Below are 15,569 nucleotides of genomic sequence, written 5' to 3'. Positions count from 1 at the left end.
ACAAGAGAAGGAAGATCCAAAAGGAGAGAAAGATAAAGGAAAGAACATGAGTTCAAAGGAGAGATTAAGTAAGAAGAAAAGAGCAGGGGGAGGTGACAAGAACAGAGAGAAAACAAAAGGAGTATGGAGGAGTTGAGAATCAGAATCAGAATCAGAATCAGAATCAGAATCAGAATCAGAATACTTTATTGATCCCTGGGGGAAATTATTTTTGAACATTGAAACGATAAGTTAGGCAACAGAAAACATTTGATGACAAAGCATCTCCATCATCAACCATTAGCTTTCGTTCTTTCAGTTATCATTTCTTCACTTAAGTGGACTTTTAACCCCCATCCTTCATTTCTCTGCCCTCTGCTCCACATCACTCTTTTCATCATGTTTCCTTTTCACTCCATCAACACCTTCTCCCACCTGCGTCTTATCCTCTGTCAGTTCTTCTTTAATACTACTTCATCTTCTCTTTCATCTCTCCTTTCCCCCATTAATCAATCACTCTTTCCATCATCTGCTAACTCTTCATCACCTTTTTTTTACCTCTGTTACACACTCCTCCACCTCATTCATTCCTCCATTCTGCTTCTATTCTTCCCTCATCTCTCTTTCAATGTTTCCATCTCTCCCTCCATCAAGCTGGAATCCCTCAGTAGTTATTTTCCTTCTTTTGTCACTCCACCAACATCCCTCCACCCCTCCCAGCCTCCATGTATTATTTCTGTTTCATCTGTCCTTCGCTCTAACCCTTTTTCCTCCCTCCATCTGTGCAACCATCTTTCCTGTCATCCCTCCATCATGACGCTCTGTTCGCCAGGCAACCAGAGGCTATGATATGCTGCCACTACCTGCTGCGGGTGCGTGTGTGTGTGTGTGTGTGTGTGTGTGTGTGTGTGTGTGTGTGTGTGTGTGTGTGTGTGTGTGTGTGTGTGTGTGTGTGTGTGTGTGTGTGTGTGTGTGTGTGGTCCTGGCAGTGTTTGGAGCACAGAAGGTATAAGGGGCTTATACCTGCAGAGAGAGAGCAAGAGAGAGAGAGATGACTGTAGAGTGAGGTGTAAAACTGGACGTCAAGGTGATACAGCCACCTGTCCTGCTATGTGTGTGTGTGTGTGAGAGAGTGAGTGTTAAGGATAATAGAAGGAAACATGAGTTTTGCAGTTGATTTGGGGTTGAAGGGGAAACCACAGTTACAGGTCTGAGCAATGTGCTAACCTATTAAAAGTAGGGCCCCAATATTTATTAAAAGGCAGAATAATAAATGTAGTAACTCTTAATTAATCATGTGAAGCATTAACCATCAGATTTAGTAGCAAAGTTCATTATTATTTACCTCTGAAAGGCTTAATGCTTTTTGTCTTTATAGTCATTTAACTTATTTTGATAGCAAGTTTTCCTGAAATATAAATTATATATTTAACTTCACTGTACATATGAAGCTGAGATTATTCAAGCAAACCAATGACTGGCAAAGTAGGTCAGACCTCACGGGGTTAATTTGGTCTTATTGGCTGGAAATGCAGTTCCTTTAAACAAAACATTTAGTTACTCTGTTACATTTAGTTACTCTCAATGTTACTCTGAAAGAAAAATAAGATGTCAACTTTTCTTTTCTTGGGTTTTGAAATAAAACTATAATAAAAAATGAATGAATTTAAAAAATGCCACAAAGAGATGCTTTTTAACCACCTGAGCTCTCGTTTGGGATAAATTTTTAATTTCTCCAAGCTTAGTTGGACCTGATAATAATATATAAAAATGAAGGTACCTCTTCTAACATTTCATTGCATATGTTACATAAAAAAAAGTATGTCCTCGTGACGACAGTGGGTTTATTTCACGACATAACGCCACAAAGTTAATGCGGCTTAACAAAGTATAAAACACTGTTGAGCAGAATGGATTACAAAGTGCTATATGAAGACTCAAGGTCTCAGGACGATAAAACCAGGCACTGAGGGCCGACTATGAAACTTAACACAATGACATAGTGACTTAGCAGTCATGCCCTACATCAGGATGTCAAACTTGTCTTATATCTTGAGCCACATAAATGATATATTTTTGTTAATTCATAGAAAATGTTCTTTTTCTTCTGTGGACTCACAAAAAAACCCCAAAACAGACAGAAAATTTGTGAATTTTCTGTCATTTAATTTTTTTTATGTATTACTTAATTACTTTGGTTTAGTATGAATGGCAAATGAAGAGCATGTTAGATTTACTTGATTCAATAGTGGACATTGATTGCACACAGATGTTTTGCTTTGGCAGAAACTTAACTATGTTAAATCAACACAACTTATTCATATTAAATAAACTGGTGCATTTTGTGTTGATAAAACATGATTGAAACATGTTTAGATGAAGTAAGTTGAGCCCTTGGAATATTTTAATCCTTCACAATTTTGTCATTTTATTCCAACACTATTCAATAACCTTTAGCTCAATACTACTTGGTGACTTAAATACTACATGTTGTCTTTATATTAACATATTGTTCAACAAAGGAATGGATTTACAACAACTTCCTCCCTTTATCTGGGTTGCAGGGGCATAACCCCAAAGTGATAGGTTAAGAGGCAGGGTACACCCCAGACAGCTCACCAGTGTATCACATAGAGACAAACAACCATTTCCACCAATTAACCTTACTCTAATAACTGCATGGCTTTTCACTGTGGGAGAGAACACAGTGCAAACTAACCAGCTTGTGGCTTTGAACCCAGGAGCTTCTTGCTGTGGGGCAACAGCACTAACGACCACGCCACCAATCCAGGGTTAACATGGCTTATCAAGGCTTGATGCACAATTTTTACGTTTTTGTCCTTGACAGGTTCAACCACAAAAAATGGCGACAGCATACGCGTGGTGTGTGTAGTTGTCTGCCTCTAGTTGTGTGATCTTGTGAATTTCAACTAACCACTCTTACTAGATTGTATCATGTCATCTCAATGAGATCAAATTAAGTTGTTGAATTTCATACATATACTACATGATTTAATTACGTTCACCATAGAAACATGAAATTATTTTGTTCAAATTACAAGTTAGACTTTTGTAAATGTAACAACCACCCATTTTCCTTTTTTTCAGTATTCTGAAAAAAAGTAGAGGCGGCTGCTCAACTTGAATGAGATGGATGCCTTCCTCAAACCATGATCCAAAGTGCGCGAGCCAAAATCACAAGCAGTGTCGCAGGATTTAACATTGCTATATTATTGACTTACTTCACTGAACATGACATGAACAGTTTAATATACCCTCTCTGCATATCATGTAGTTTCTACACTATATAGTTACACTTAACTTTAAAGCATGAGGCAATTGTGTTAAATACACACAAGATGCTTACATAACTCCAAGAAATGGGCAATCCCTTTTTTTCAGTGTGCAGGGCCTGGGAGTGCTCTATCAATAGGAAAGGCTGTAAATCTTATGAAAATATAGTATAAATAAAATTGAAATTTGAAATCTATTAACTTTGTCGCATTTTCCAAAGCCGTCCAGTAGGCTGGACTGCCTATGTTTAACACCACTGCCTTATATCATCCACATCAACTGCCTGACCTTCTGTATTACTGCAACTAGAAGTATTAGTTACCCAAAAAAAAGTGCTGTATGAAAAAAGACTCGAAATTAGGTATTCATCAGGAAAGTATTTACTGCGGTCACAGATCCAGTGAGTAGTACTGTAATCATCTCATAGACATCAGTATGAGTCGCCCCCGCCGGTCATTGGAAGATTGCAGCTTTACCCCCCCCCCCCCCCCCCCCCTTTACACACACACACTTGCCTATACGTAAAGATCTGCTACCCCAATATTTAATCAAAAGTGTTTCAGAGTTGCTCACTAGCAGTTACTCTTCAGCTTTGTGCCACAATCAACAGCTGTAATGGTCAACAGTAGGAAGAGTGAACTCAAACTGTAATAAAATAAAAAATATATTTTAGTTGTTGAGTATGAATGTTGTTTCTTGACCCTGGAAATTTGATTTATTTTACATTTTTTTCAGCTATTTGCCATTTCTTTAATTACCATTTCATAAGTTACTAAGGACATCTGTGTTGCAAACTGCTGTTTCCTAACTTTGCATGCTACCGATTCCATCACCGGCACTGTATGTGCATTCAAACTAGTCAAAGCCTAATTTCCTGTAGAGAAGAGAATCTTTTTCAGAATCTTTTTCAGAGAAGCAGTTCCGGTCCCAGACAGACTTTACCAAGCAACAGCCACACAACACGGCCAAAAATAAAAGCACACAGTGTGTGAGGCTCGATATTCGCTCTGTGGACGAGCTGTTTCTGCGGGATGATTTTCATACCGTACGCAAATGAGTAGAGGCCTACCTGGAAGGAGAGCAAAAACATTCAGAATTTTTAAACACTGCACTATTCTCTGGGCAAATGTCAGCTCCAATATGAATTTGTGTTTTTAGTGGGAAATGAGTTTAAACAAATATGACTTTCCTCACTAACAGGCATTCATCATCAGTAATACGATGACTAAAAGTTTATAACCCCAGTGAGCTCTTCATGTGGGGAACAATGTGGTTAAAGTGAATAAACTGAGTTGTATAACGGCACATTTCTGGGAAGCAAGGTCTTAGAAAATTCTCCTCTTCAGAGTCACAACTCGCAACAAAATGCATTTAAATGAACAGTGTTATCAGTGCTGAAGAAAAGCAATTGAATGTGGCCTTCACCCACTCACCCGCCTCCGGAGCATCACACCGCTCATGCACGTAAACACACGCACACGTGAACTGCAAACACACACGTGCACATACCAGGGCAGAAGCAGCACACTTCACTGTCTGAGAATTTGTGAATGGAAAAATGGTTTAACACACTTGGCGGCAGAGCGGCAAGACTTCCTACGCTTTAGGACCGGAGGGACTGATCATCTCTTGGTCTGCCTGCCTGCTCTGTCTGTCACTCTGTCCATCAGTCAGTCCGACTGTCTGTCAAATACATATTTGTATAGGAGCCTTATCGCTTGTGCTAAACGGCTGTCTCAGAATTTGCCTGCACGTCTGAGTGTCTGGCTGTTTTTGGCTGAGTTAGCAAGACAGTTCTTTTTCAACCTCTTCTGCCAGGCGTTCTGTCTGTGTGTCCTCGTGTACATTTGTTTACCTGTCTGTCTGTCCGTCTGTCTTTTTCAATGTGTTTACTTGTCCGTCTGACTGCCAGCTCGTCTGACTGCCTCTGTTTTCGAGTGACTTCCTATCTGTCTGCCAGTCTCCTTTCTTAGTTCCCAATCTCTGTCTGTCTGACAGCCCGTCTCATGTTTATGTCTGTCTGTCACTTTATTTGTCTTTTCAGCTACAGTATTTACCGGGCTGTCTTTCTAGAAAAAAAAACAAAAAAGTTAGACACACAACTGCATCCTTTTAACTGTCTTTGTCTGTCACTAAATTCAGACTGTGTAGGATGTAAATGGTGTAATAGAAACCTATTTTTTAAAGCATAAATGGGAGCTGTTATGCTTATTTTCTTGTCTCTATACTTTACGTGACTCACACTTCAAAATAATCCGTATGTATCTGCAAGTCCTCGGTTCCACTGTCTTAAACAAAGGTGTTTTAGCATCTCTTCCTTTAAGCCTAAGTCTTCTTCTGACGGGCTGTCCCTCATAAATAGAACATAGAAATGACCATATTAGGGACCCCCCCCCCTCCCTCTCTCTATGATGTCATACACAGCGAAGAACAGAAAAAAACTATTTGAAACTGAGCATTGAGAGCAGTTTGAATACTGAGCTTTTGCCTCCCAGGGATTACTTGTGCACGTACTGACCTCATTTTTCAAAACTTTAACTTGGGCAGCCACCCTTTTAACACACCTATACACAAATATGGAAAAGAGGCATGCTAAATTGGACTAGGCATACTTTAATATATTTTCCAAAGTACAAAAATCAGATGATGAGAAGAAAGACAGGGCGACGATGTGAACCAGAGAAGAAGAAGGTCAAATAACATGTATGAAAATAAAACTCATTCTAAGGTTATACTGTGATGCCACTTGTAGTAGCAAAAGGGAAGAAGCAAAATAATAAGTAATGAGACAGTGAACACTGTCAAGAAGTATTAGTGGAAGAAAGAGGAAAATAAAAGAAAAAGAATGGCATTAATAGAAAAGAACCAGAAGGAGAAAAAAAGCTCCAACAGGGGAGAGCAAGGTCACTGTAATCGCACCTCTTTGCTCTGACAGACAAATGGCAGTGTGTGTATACAAGTGTGTGTTTGTGCTGTGTGTACTAGAGTAACTTGTTATGCAAGGGACGTCCCAGCGGCAGCGAGGGAGACATGAAACATAAATACAAACACACACAGGCGCGCGCACGCGCACGCGCACACACACACACACACACACACACACACACACACACACACACACACACACACACACACACACAGAGTTCAGCCTGTTTTCTTGTAAATCACTGTGCTCAAGGCTCAAGAGGACAAGCACACTAGGTGTGTGTACGTGTGTGTTGTGGTGGCACCCCTCGGTTAATGGAGGGAACTGACACCGCTGTGTGAGACAGTCAGCTGTCTAGTTTATATGTGTGTGTGTCCATTAACAGCATCCTGGGAGGGAGAGGACGAGAGAGAGAGAGAGAGGGGGGGGGGCAGATAGATAGATAGATATTTATGATGAACTACTTTATGTCATAGTCACCCTTCTTGCACACATATTACAACACACTGTCATTCACAGCCGCGGACGAGGACATCCCCCCTGCTTGGTTGCTACACACAAACACAATCTCACACAAACACACACACACTCACAGGAAAGCACCCACTTGACTGAAAAAGAAAGCAAGGCAAAGCAGACGAGAGCAGGGAAAGGAAGAAGAAGCCTGGATATGGACAGACAGACTTTGAACCAACCTGGCCGGCTCTCCTTTTCTATCACCGAAAGCATTCCTCTGTTTTCGCTCTCCCTCCTTCCATCGCCACGGAAACAGACACACCGACCAACCGGCCGACCGTCTCCTTCTCTCTCTCACGCATACACACACTTTCTCTCACATGCACACACAAGTTCAAACCCCCAATATGAAGTCCAGTTTGTCAGCAGCCACCCATTCATCCATGCCTCCATCCGCTGCTCTGTCCGTCTGCCACTGTGTGTGTTTACATCTGAGTGCGCTCACTCGTTCACCAGGCAGGCATGTGAGCGTGTCTCAGTCGGGAGGTGTATGTGTATGTGAGTCTCTCTCTCTCTCTCTCTCTCTCTCTCTCTCTCGCTCGCTCGCTCGTTTTCTGTGTGTGTGTGTGTGTATATGTGTGTGTGTACAGCAGAGTGGGAGCCCTAGAGAAACACTCCTCTTGCCACAGGAGTAAAGCCCAGGCATGACGCAGAGCCAGAAATAGATGGAGGGCCCCAGCAGGGGGGTAGGAGGCGCCAGGCCAACGCATATGGCACTTTTGCAAGGACATGAAGAGTGTGTTGTAATATGTAATACACAGTATATGAAGGCAACTTAAATGCACGCTTATATTTAGACTTGAAAGGGGTGGCCAGCATATGCACTTTTAACAATGACAGCATTAGTGCGGAAAATCAATTTTATAGCAGTAGAATAACGTTTCTGAGCAAAGGAACTACAAAAAGTGCAACTGGCTGTAGTGCACGCAGAAGACCAGATGCATCAAATCTGACACCAAACAGCTCATCCAACTTCCTGTCCCTACATATAGAAGACTTATTTTGAGGATGCAAAATAAGGCACAAATGACCACTTTCTCATCATTGCCACATTTTAATTTCCAAAAAGCCAGACTTCGCAAAATCTCAGCGCAGACTGCGCTGTAAGCACAATGTATAAACGCAAAAATGTGAAACTGATCAGAAGAAAGAAAAAACTACCACTGCCGTCATTATAACTGCTTTACAAAAGTAACTCGTGCACTCTGTAGCATCATCGATCACACCTGACTTAGACAGACTGACAGAATCCAAAGTGATGTGCACCTCTGTGGTTTTTTAATCCAACCAACAGCCACTGAGTATTCCCTTGAAGCATGCATTTTCTTTTTCACCAAAACCAAGATGTTTAGACATTTACTCACACACTGTATCATGATATAACACACAATAAGACACACACAAACTTTTACAGCTTCCTTACTGAGCATTTCCTTATTTTCTGTTACACACATACAGTTACAACTTTAGATGTTCACATTAAACAAAGTTTCAAATAATGTGGGCTATGTACAAGTGATCCCTGTAAAGCATTAATGCACAGTTTCAAACTCTGTTTTCCTACTTTTGGCTCTGAATAAATCCACAAAGAGGTGATATTACAAATTTCAAGCACTGAGATCTGTGCTGTTCAAACCATCTGTTTATGAGAGGCAGCCAATCAGAAGAAAGACAGCTTTAAGGGATAAGAAAAAAGAGGCTTGTTTTAGTCAGAAAATAAACTACTTTGCTTTAAACAGTCAGCTTACAATGTTTTTTTTTATTTCAGCATGGTTGATGTCAGCTAGAGGGAATTTCCTTATATGATCATCTCCAGTGCTGCCCGTGTTGCAGCTCAGAACACCGCAAACCAGTCAGTCTAACTCAGAAAGCAGCCATGGATGCTTCCTTTCAATGGAAAATACATTATTACACTTTTTAGTGTGTATAAAGGCTGTTTTTGAAACCTCCACAAAGGCAAGAGAAGGAAGCCCACAAGCATTGAGTTTGGTTTGTGGAAGAGACGTGAGGGGCAACCAATCAGAAAAAAAATGTGACTTTTAAGGAGAGAGAGGCTTTAAAGAGACAGGAGCTAAAACGGCAAAGATTCAGACAAAGAATTAACAGAGGGCCTGCATAAAAAACACAGTATAAAAGGTACTCCAGAGGAGTCCAAGAACAAAAATAGGGAGCTAGAAATTAGCACAAGTGGAGGTGTGAGAATATAAAGACGGGAAGCATAATAATCCACATAAAAGCAAAAGAACACATTACAAGTGAAAAGAGATTTTGAAAAACCCCACACAAACACATATGCAAATACTGGATACAAACACACAGGAACTGAAGAATCTACATGCACAAACGGGTAAATAGACAGAAAACATCTGACTGTACTCTATATGTGTGTCTCACTGGAACCACAATCCATGCTGGTGTGCACTGGGAATACTAAACTTCAATGCATTTGGTATTATTCAAGCACAATGGGCTAGCCTCCGCTCGCTGTATGTGTGTATGTGCCTCACGCAGTGCAGTATATTTGTAAATCCCAGCACTTTGCAGCCTGCGCCTGGTTTAACACTGATGTATACACTATGTATTATGTATTGCTACACACACATATACGCACACATAAAGATTTATGAATTATGCACACGTGCAGCCTGGCCTGCTCTCTATAAATAGTCCTTGTTCGGTTTAACTCAGCACAAGTCGCTGAGTGTTTTTCTTTTAATTAATACAGTTACATAGTCTGCTGGATTAGCAGTTACATTTCAATTAAGCGGCAAACAATTAGTGTTTTTTTTTTTTATATTTAAGGAACAGAAAGCGCAAAAATATGGCCACGCACACATACACACACACTTCCTCTAACGAGGCCAGATAGATGTCTGTTCTCTCCTAAGCATTAACTGCACATTTATAATTCAGTGCTTTATTGTTGACTATCAGCTATCACACCACACAGACTTGTTAACGTGCACACACATGCATACAGTAACACACAGAGACACACACACAGTGAGTAGCGACTGCTGGTTATGAAACAGCTGTTGAGTCGAGAGAGCTCTGTATGTATTTGAGCAGTGAGAGTGCAGCTTACATAAATACTTGATCATATCTGGATTGCTCTCAGTCTGAAAATGTATAATCCGCCTTGTTAGGATCACTCGCCAAGAAGATAGAGCAAGAGAAAAGGAGCAGAAAGGCAGGGGAAGAGTAGGAAAACAAAAAAGAAGCATCAACTGTCAGAGCGGGGTGGATACACAGCTCAAAGCGCATCACTTGAACATGTCATTCATCAAAAAACACCTTTTGCATTCAACAACTACAGTTCCCAGCAGGCTTTGACACCCCTCATTTTCCAGCATTGTCATGCCACATCATGTTCGCACTGTGGGAGTTTGGAACATTCATGCATTATTCCAGTATATAATCCCCCAAGAGCCACACCGCAGAAGTGCTGTCTAAGTTGTCCGTGTTTGTCCTGAAGTATATTTGGAGCAGCCCCGTAACAAGTTAAAACAAAAAGAATTAAAGTGGAGAGGTGAATCATTTTAAATTAGATTCAACAGTCAAATTAGTGATAACATCAGATTTGGGCACATTTTTCATTTTCATGTGCCAACATTAAACTATTATCATTAAAATCACATGCACAATGTTTCATTTTCAGTATGCAGGGTTACTGTCATTAAAGGATGCAAAACACAAGCCACCCAAGCATATGTGGCCATTTGTTTTTATTTTTTCCAGACAGTAACTCGGATCATTTACTACCGGACAATCCCCTCAGTCTTATTTTATTCTGCTAACCTGCTAGGTCTGGTCCTTACTGTGTTTTCCTAGAGGTAGGGTGGTCAGGTGGGCAGCACTGTGGTGCAACAGTTTGCCCTTCTGCCTCACAGCAAGAAACTCACCAATTCAAACTTTCTGCTCAGCTGGGTCTTTCTTTGTGGAGTTTGGATGCTTTCCCTGCGCTCCTGTACCTGTGTGGGTTTCCTCTGGGTGCTTTGGTTTCCTCCCAGTCCAAAGACATGTTTGTTAGGTGATTCCAAGTTGGCTGTAGGTGTGGATGCTAGAGTGTTTGGTGGTCTGTCTCCCTGTGTTAGCCCTGTTAGGGACTGGTGACCAGTCCAGAATGTACTCCGCCTTTCGACTAGTGACAGCTAGGCTGAGCTGACATAGATCTCCTACAAGTCTTAGTTAAGATGTTAAGAAAATGAATGGATGGATGGATCTAATAGGGATTACCATCACCAGCTGAAATCTGTCTTCTGGAGAGCTAGTTGATTTATGCCTCTATATTAGTGAGGTGGCTGTGGCTTAAGAGGTAGAGTACTGGAAAGTCAGTAGTTCAATTCTCCCACGTCTTTGTGTCAAAATGGCATTAAAAGATAACAAATTAGCAAGTAAAAAAAGTGTAAAACACAAATCTCCCACATGAGTCATGAAAGAAACTCAGGATTTATGACAGGACTACCTCTGGGCACTTAGTTTTCCTGCATCAAGACACCAACATATATCTCTGTGACTCTGCTTCAGAATGCTTGTACTCCATGCTCTGGCATGGGAACCAGTTACTCATTCTTGACGTCACCCAAAAAGCACTGATTTATATTCTGTTTACTCAGTAGGTAGAAGCAGTCATCAAAGCGACACAGCCACACCTTTTTCTCTCATCAAAGATGTGAATGGTGATTCAGAGGTATGGAAACACGTTAAAAACGGCTGATACTGAAAACTAGACAGTCCGGTTAAAATGAAACACATGAAACAACAAAAACTTGCCCGGTGACAGTACAGTACGCCCGTTCCTTTTTCTAACTTTCAGTAGCCGGCAGCTGAAGTGGACCATTTTCTACCCATTGGATACGTTTGACTTTACTGCCTAAGCCGTCCATCATCTTGAACTGTCACTGAAATCAGCGTCATTATCATTTGAACTGGTGTTTTTTAGAGTGAACTAAGGAAGAGAAACTGGGTCAGTAAGACAGTTAGATACCAGTAAGACCAGTACGTACGCAAACTTAAATTTAAGACCGTCCAGTCCACGTTTGACCGGCAGGTGGATCTTGGGAAGTTTGTTATGGAAACACGGCTACAATGTGCACTTAGCAGCAAGGGAAAAAACACTTTGAGGAAGTAATAGATGATTCATTTAAACAGCATAAAATAAAGAGTGAAGGGGAAGTGAGCATGATAAATGTGAGGTGGAACAGATGAGTGTTCAGATTATCATATAGGATGTAGACCGTGACCTGATTTGGATCCCATAATCAGGGAAAGTAAGAACAGAACGTAAACCTCTGGACGGAGGCCGTTTGTCTTTCGTGGCCATTACAAGCCGCTGCTCACTCTTCTTCTTTGTTAATGGGGAATATTAATTTCCTGTATTCCATCTTTACTGCATTAATATTTGATGATTAAATATGGCCAGGAGCGTCTCAGGCTCATTGCCAGCAAGGCTCTGTCTCAGTCTTGGTTTGCATTCAGTTTCCCAAAAAGTATTTAATTTGTCTGTTTTATTGTAGCATTTGTCTTTTGCTTTGTGTCTTCCTCTGTGTGTTTTCTTTGGTCAGTTAATCAAGATAAACCCTTGAAATGTCTTCTGTTCCAATCTCTCACTTGCTCCCTTGGAATTATTCTCTATCATGGGTTTCTTCCTCTCGGCTCCATCCGTCGGTCTTAAGCCTGTTTCAGGCTGACTGTTGCCAACAGGATCCCAGGGCTTTACTTCCTTTTCTTCCCATGAGTGACGAGGCATGATGTGGATCCAGCCAAAAACTCTAAAACTGGGAGTTGTCAACCCAGCAACAGTTGTTCAAACAAGTGATATCCCACAGCCAGTTGTGGGTGGATTTAGCCAAAGAGAGCTCAGCTCTGAAGTGGAATTATTCGTGTATGTTGCTATTTGTCTGTCCACAATAGTCACCATTTCCAAACAAGTTATTACTTTCTTTGATTTATAATGCTATCTTAGACCACATTTACAAACATATGTTGAATCCATACGCTATTAACACATATATTTTACATTCAATCACATATTTGTGTATTTGTTTGTCTTTTCGCAAATTCGTGTTGGTTTTTCAGGTGCAGGAAAACCGGAAGCTGTATGGTAACTGTCAAAGACACCACAATGAAAAAGAGCAAAGCATGAGTGCAGACAGGCCACGAGGTCAAGCTAAGCCACAATCCTGCCAGATTAGTTCATCTCAGTGTAAGCCCTCATGCGCTGCTAGCTTAGCTCATGCCCTTCTATGTATCTGATTGGCTCACACAGAGTACTGCCTTCAGTTGTTATGCCCCTGCAAGCCACTTTTCAACCCACCTCCTCTTACTGCTTTTCATTTCCTCCGTGTCTGACTAAGTCCCTGTCATGCCCGTTGTCCCTGATGCCTCCTCTGGAATGTGTGGGGGGCACGCTGCTGCTTTCTCTGCCCATCGTTCCATGTTTGAACACGACAAGGTGAGCAGGCCCGAAAACAGGGCCGTACTACTACAACTACTATTATGCTCACATTTATGAATTCCAATATTCCAATAAAGTTGCGCTCAGGGCGCTCTCTCGCTCGTATAGATTACTGCTGTTTCATGTCGTTTTCACACTTCCAATGAAGAATCAATGGCTACACGTCTTTTTCAGTGAAGCAGCTTGTCGATGAATGACGGGCATGACGCACTACAAATGGAATGTGAGCAGACCAATGATGCATTAAGTGACTTGTAGCTAGCATTGTAGCTTCTGATGTTTTTTTCCAACTTTGTGGCTCGTACGTGGATTACTCCATCCATCCATCATCCTCTGCTTATCCAATTCAATTTACTGGGTGAACTGAGAGGTGGGATAAACCCTGGACAGGCCACCTATTTGTCACAGGGCTAGAGAGACAAATAGGTTCATAGAGATGAACAACCAATCACTCACATTCACACTTATGACCAATGTAACACACTTGGCTTTGGATTGTGGAAGCAAGGAGAGAACCCAGGGTTGGTAGATTTGGATCTTAACAGTTACAGAGATTACTGCTGCATCGTTTCGGTAATTTTGTACTGGACATTGTGTGTGTTTGTGCCTTCTGGCTTTTGGAAGAATTAAAGGTGTCTTTTGGGTAATGTCTAAAAAGGTCAGGGCTGCAGTGCAAACAGCTCATAATATGTGTACGCAGCGCAAATTACTCACTTGGATCATTTACCACACCATCAGCTGTCTACTGTACGCACGCCCTCACCTCCTTCTCCACTTTCCACAGCTTTAAACATCGACCAAAACGAAAGATATCCTGAAGCAGCATTTAACACACATTAATAGTGCACAGACACCCACACACACAAATACCGGCATGCAAACAATTAAGACTGCCTGCAAGTGCCCACATGCGGAGTACACACACACACATACATACGTGTATAGACAACAAAGAGCAGCCAGCATCTTAGGAAGTAGAGCAGAGAAAATGCAGGGCTGTTCTTTCCACAGCAGAGCTTCCCCACAGCAAAGCACCATGGGAAATATGGCATGGTCACAACAACAGGGTGCTTCCCTTCCCGACACTTGGAAGACCTGCATGAGCGAGCGTCTTCTCCATACTTTCTACCTTTAATTTGGATTCTTAAATGTTGCATTTGACATGTTCTTTCCACAAAGATTTTCCATATTTGAGAAATTATCAATATTGTTTTTCACTTTGATTTTGCTAATAATATTTTCTTTTATAAAAATGCCACACAGATAAAACCTCTCTTAGCTCAACACAGAGGAAGAGGGAGCGAGAGAGGCACCACTTTAGCCTCTAAGCCATGGGGGACCCAGTAGAGTGTTATGCAACTCAGCCATGCCAACACACACACACACACACACACACACACACACACACACACACACACACACACACACACACACACACACACACACACACACACACACACACACACACACACACACACACGCCAGCTGTCCCTGATTCCAGCAGTGAAAACTATCTCTATGTCTATTTGTCTATCTCTGCTTCCCTGTCTTTCCATCCCTTCCTCTCACTATCTTTCCATCCATCTCTCTCGGTCAATTTGTCAATCCCTTCTCTAATACACTGCCAAAAGTACGTGGACACCCCTTTCAAGCTTGGATCAAGTCTCTTAGTTTAGTAAACCTCAATGCCACGGCATACAGAGGTATTTTAGACTACTTGATTTGGTTGGTTGGATGTTTTTTCTCCTGCCCTGCCATAACATCAAAATTCCTGCAGCCAGGATTAAAAGGTGATGTCACAGTTCCTATGTCCATCTGTCATATACAGTCTATTTTCTTGACTGGAAAGCACTTTAGGTTAATTCCCATTGTGATTTAACTTGATATAGGATTAACATTTGTGTGTGTCCGCATACTTTTGGCTCTGACTCCCTTTGTCTAACCTTTCCATCTCCCTTCAGTACTTCTCTCATCTCTTTAGTCCCATTTCTTCCATCACTTCACACTGTCTCTCTTTCTCTCTCTCACCATGTCGGTCTGCAGAGTTTCATGTTGCCTGTGGCACCTGTCGCCCCGTGGGGGTGGCACAATGTGCGCACACTCACACACACACACACACACACACACACACACACACACACACACACACACACACACACGGGGTTCGACTTACTCGAAAAGGTGGTATTCATTATTAGAAGTCTTGCAGTGTGTATAGGGGGCTTCCCAAGCATAACACACACACACACACGCACACACACAAGTACCCATTGCCAGCAACCTTCCCAGCAGGGCAAATGAAGACTAAGCACAACCCTTCGAGTTCACCCTCATTAAAGAGACTGTTGCCTGCGTCTCAAACACACACACACACAGCAGTGGCCGGCTGCACAGGTA

General features: G+C 41.7%; 1 protein-coding gene across 4 annotated transcripts in view; it reads right to left on the bottom strand.

Annotated features, from left to right (window-relative positions):
- hivep2a (HIVEP zinc finger 2a) overlaps positions 1-15,569 on the bottom strand; it is a 122,501-nt gene that overhangs the window by 69,120 nt on the left and 37,812 nt on the right. The window contains exon 1 of one of the 4 annotated variants that reach the window (XM_026142556.1): positions 6,895-7,241. The exons of the other annotated variants lie outside the window; for them this stretch is intronic. The gene's annotated coding sequence lies outside the window, so the exon portion shown is untranslated. Of the gene's footprint in view, positions 1-6,894; positions 7,242-15,569 lie in introns of those variants that run through there. 4 annotated transcript variants of the gene reach the window in all.

Source organism: Astatotilapia calliptera, chromosome 15 (genome assembly GCF_900246225.1).
Source record: "Astatotilapia calliptera chromosome 15, fAstCal1.2, whole genome shotgun sequence".
NCBI lineage: Eukaryota > Metazoa > Chordata > Actinopteri > Cichliformes > Cichlidae > Astatotilapia > Astatotilapia calliptera.
Note: the sequence above shows the minus strand (reverse complement) of the source record. Positions and strands in the feature narration are given on the sequence as shown.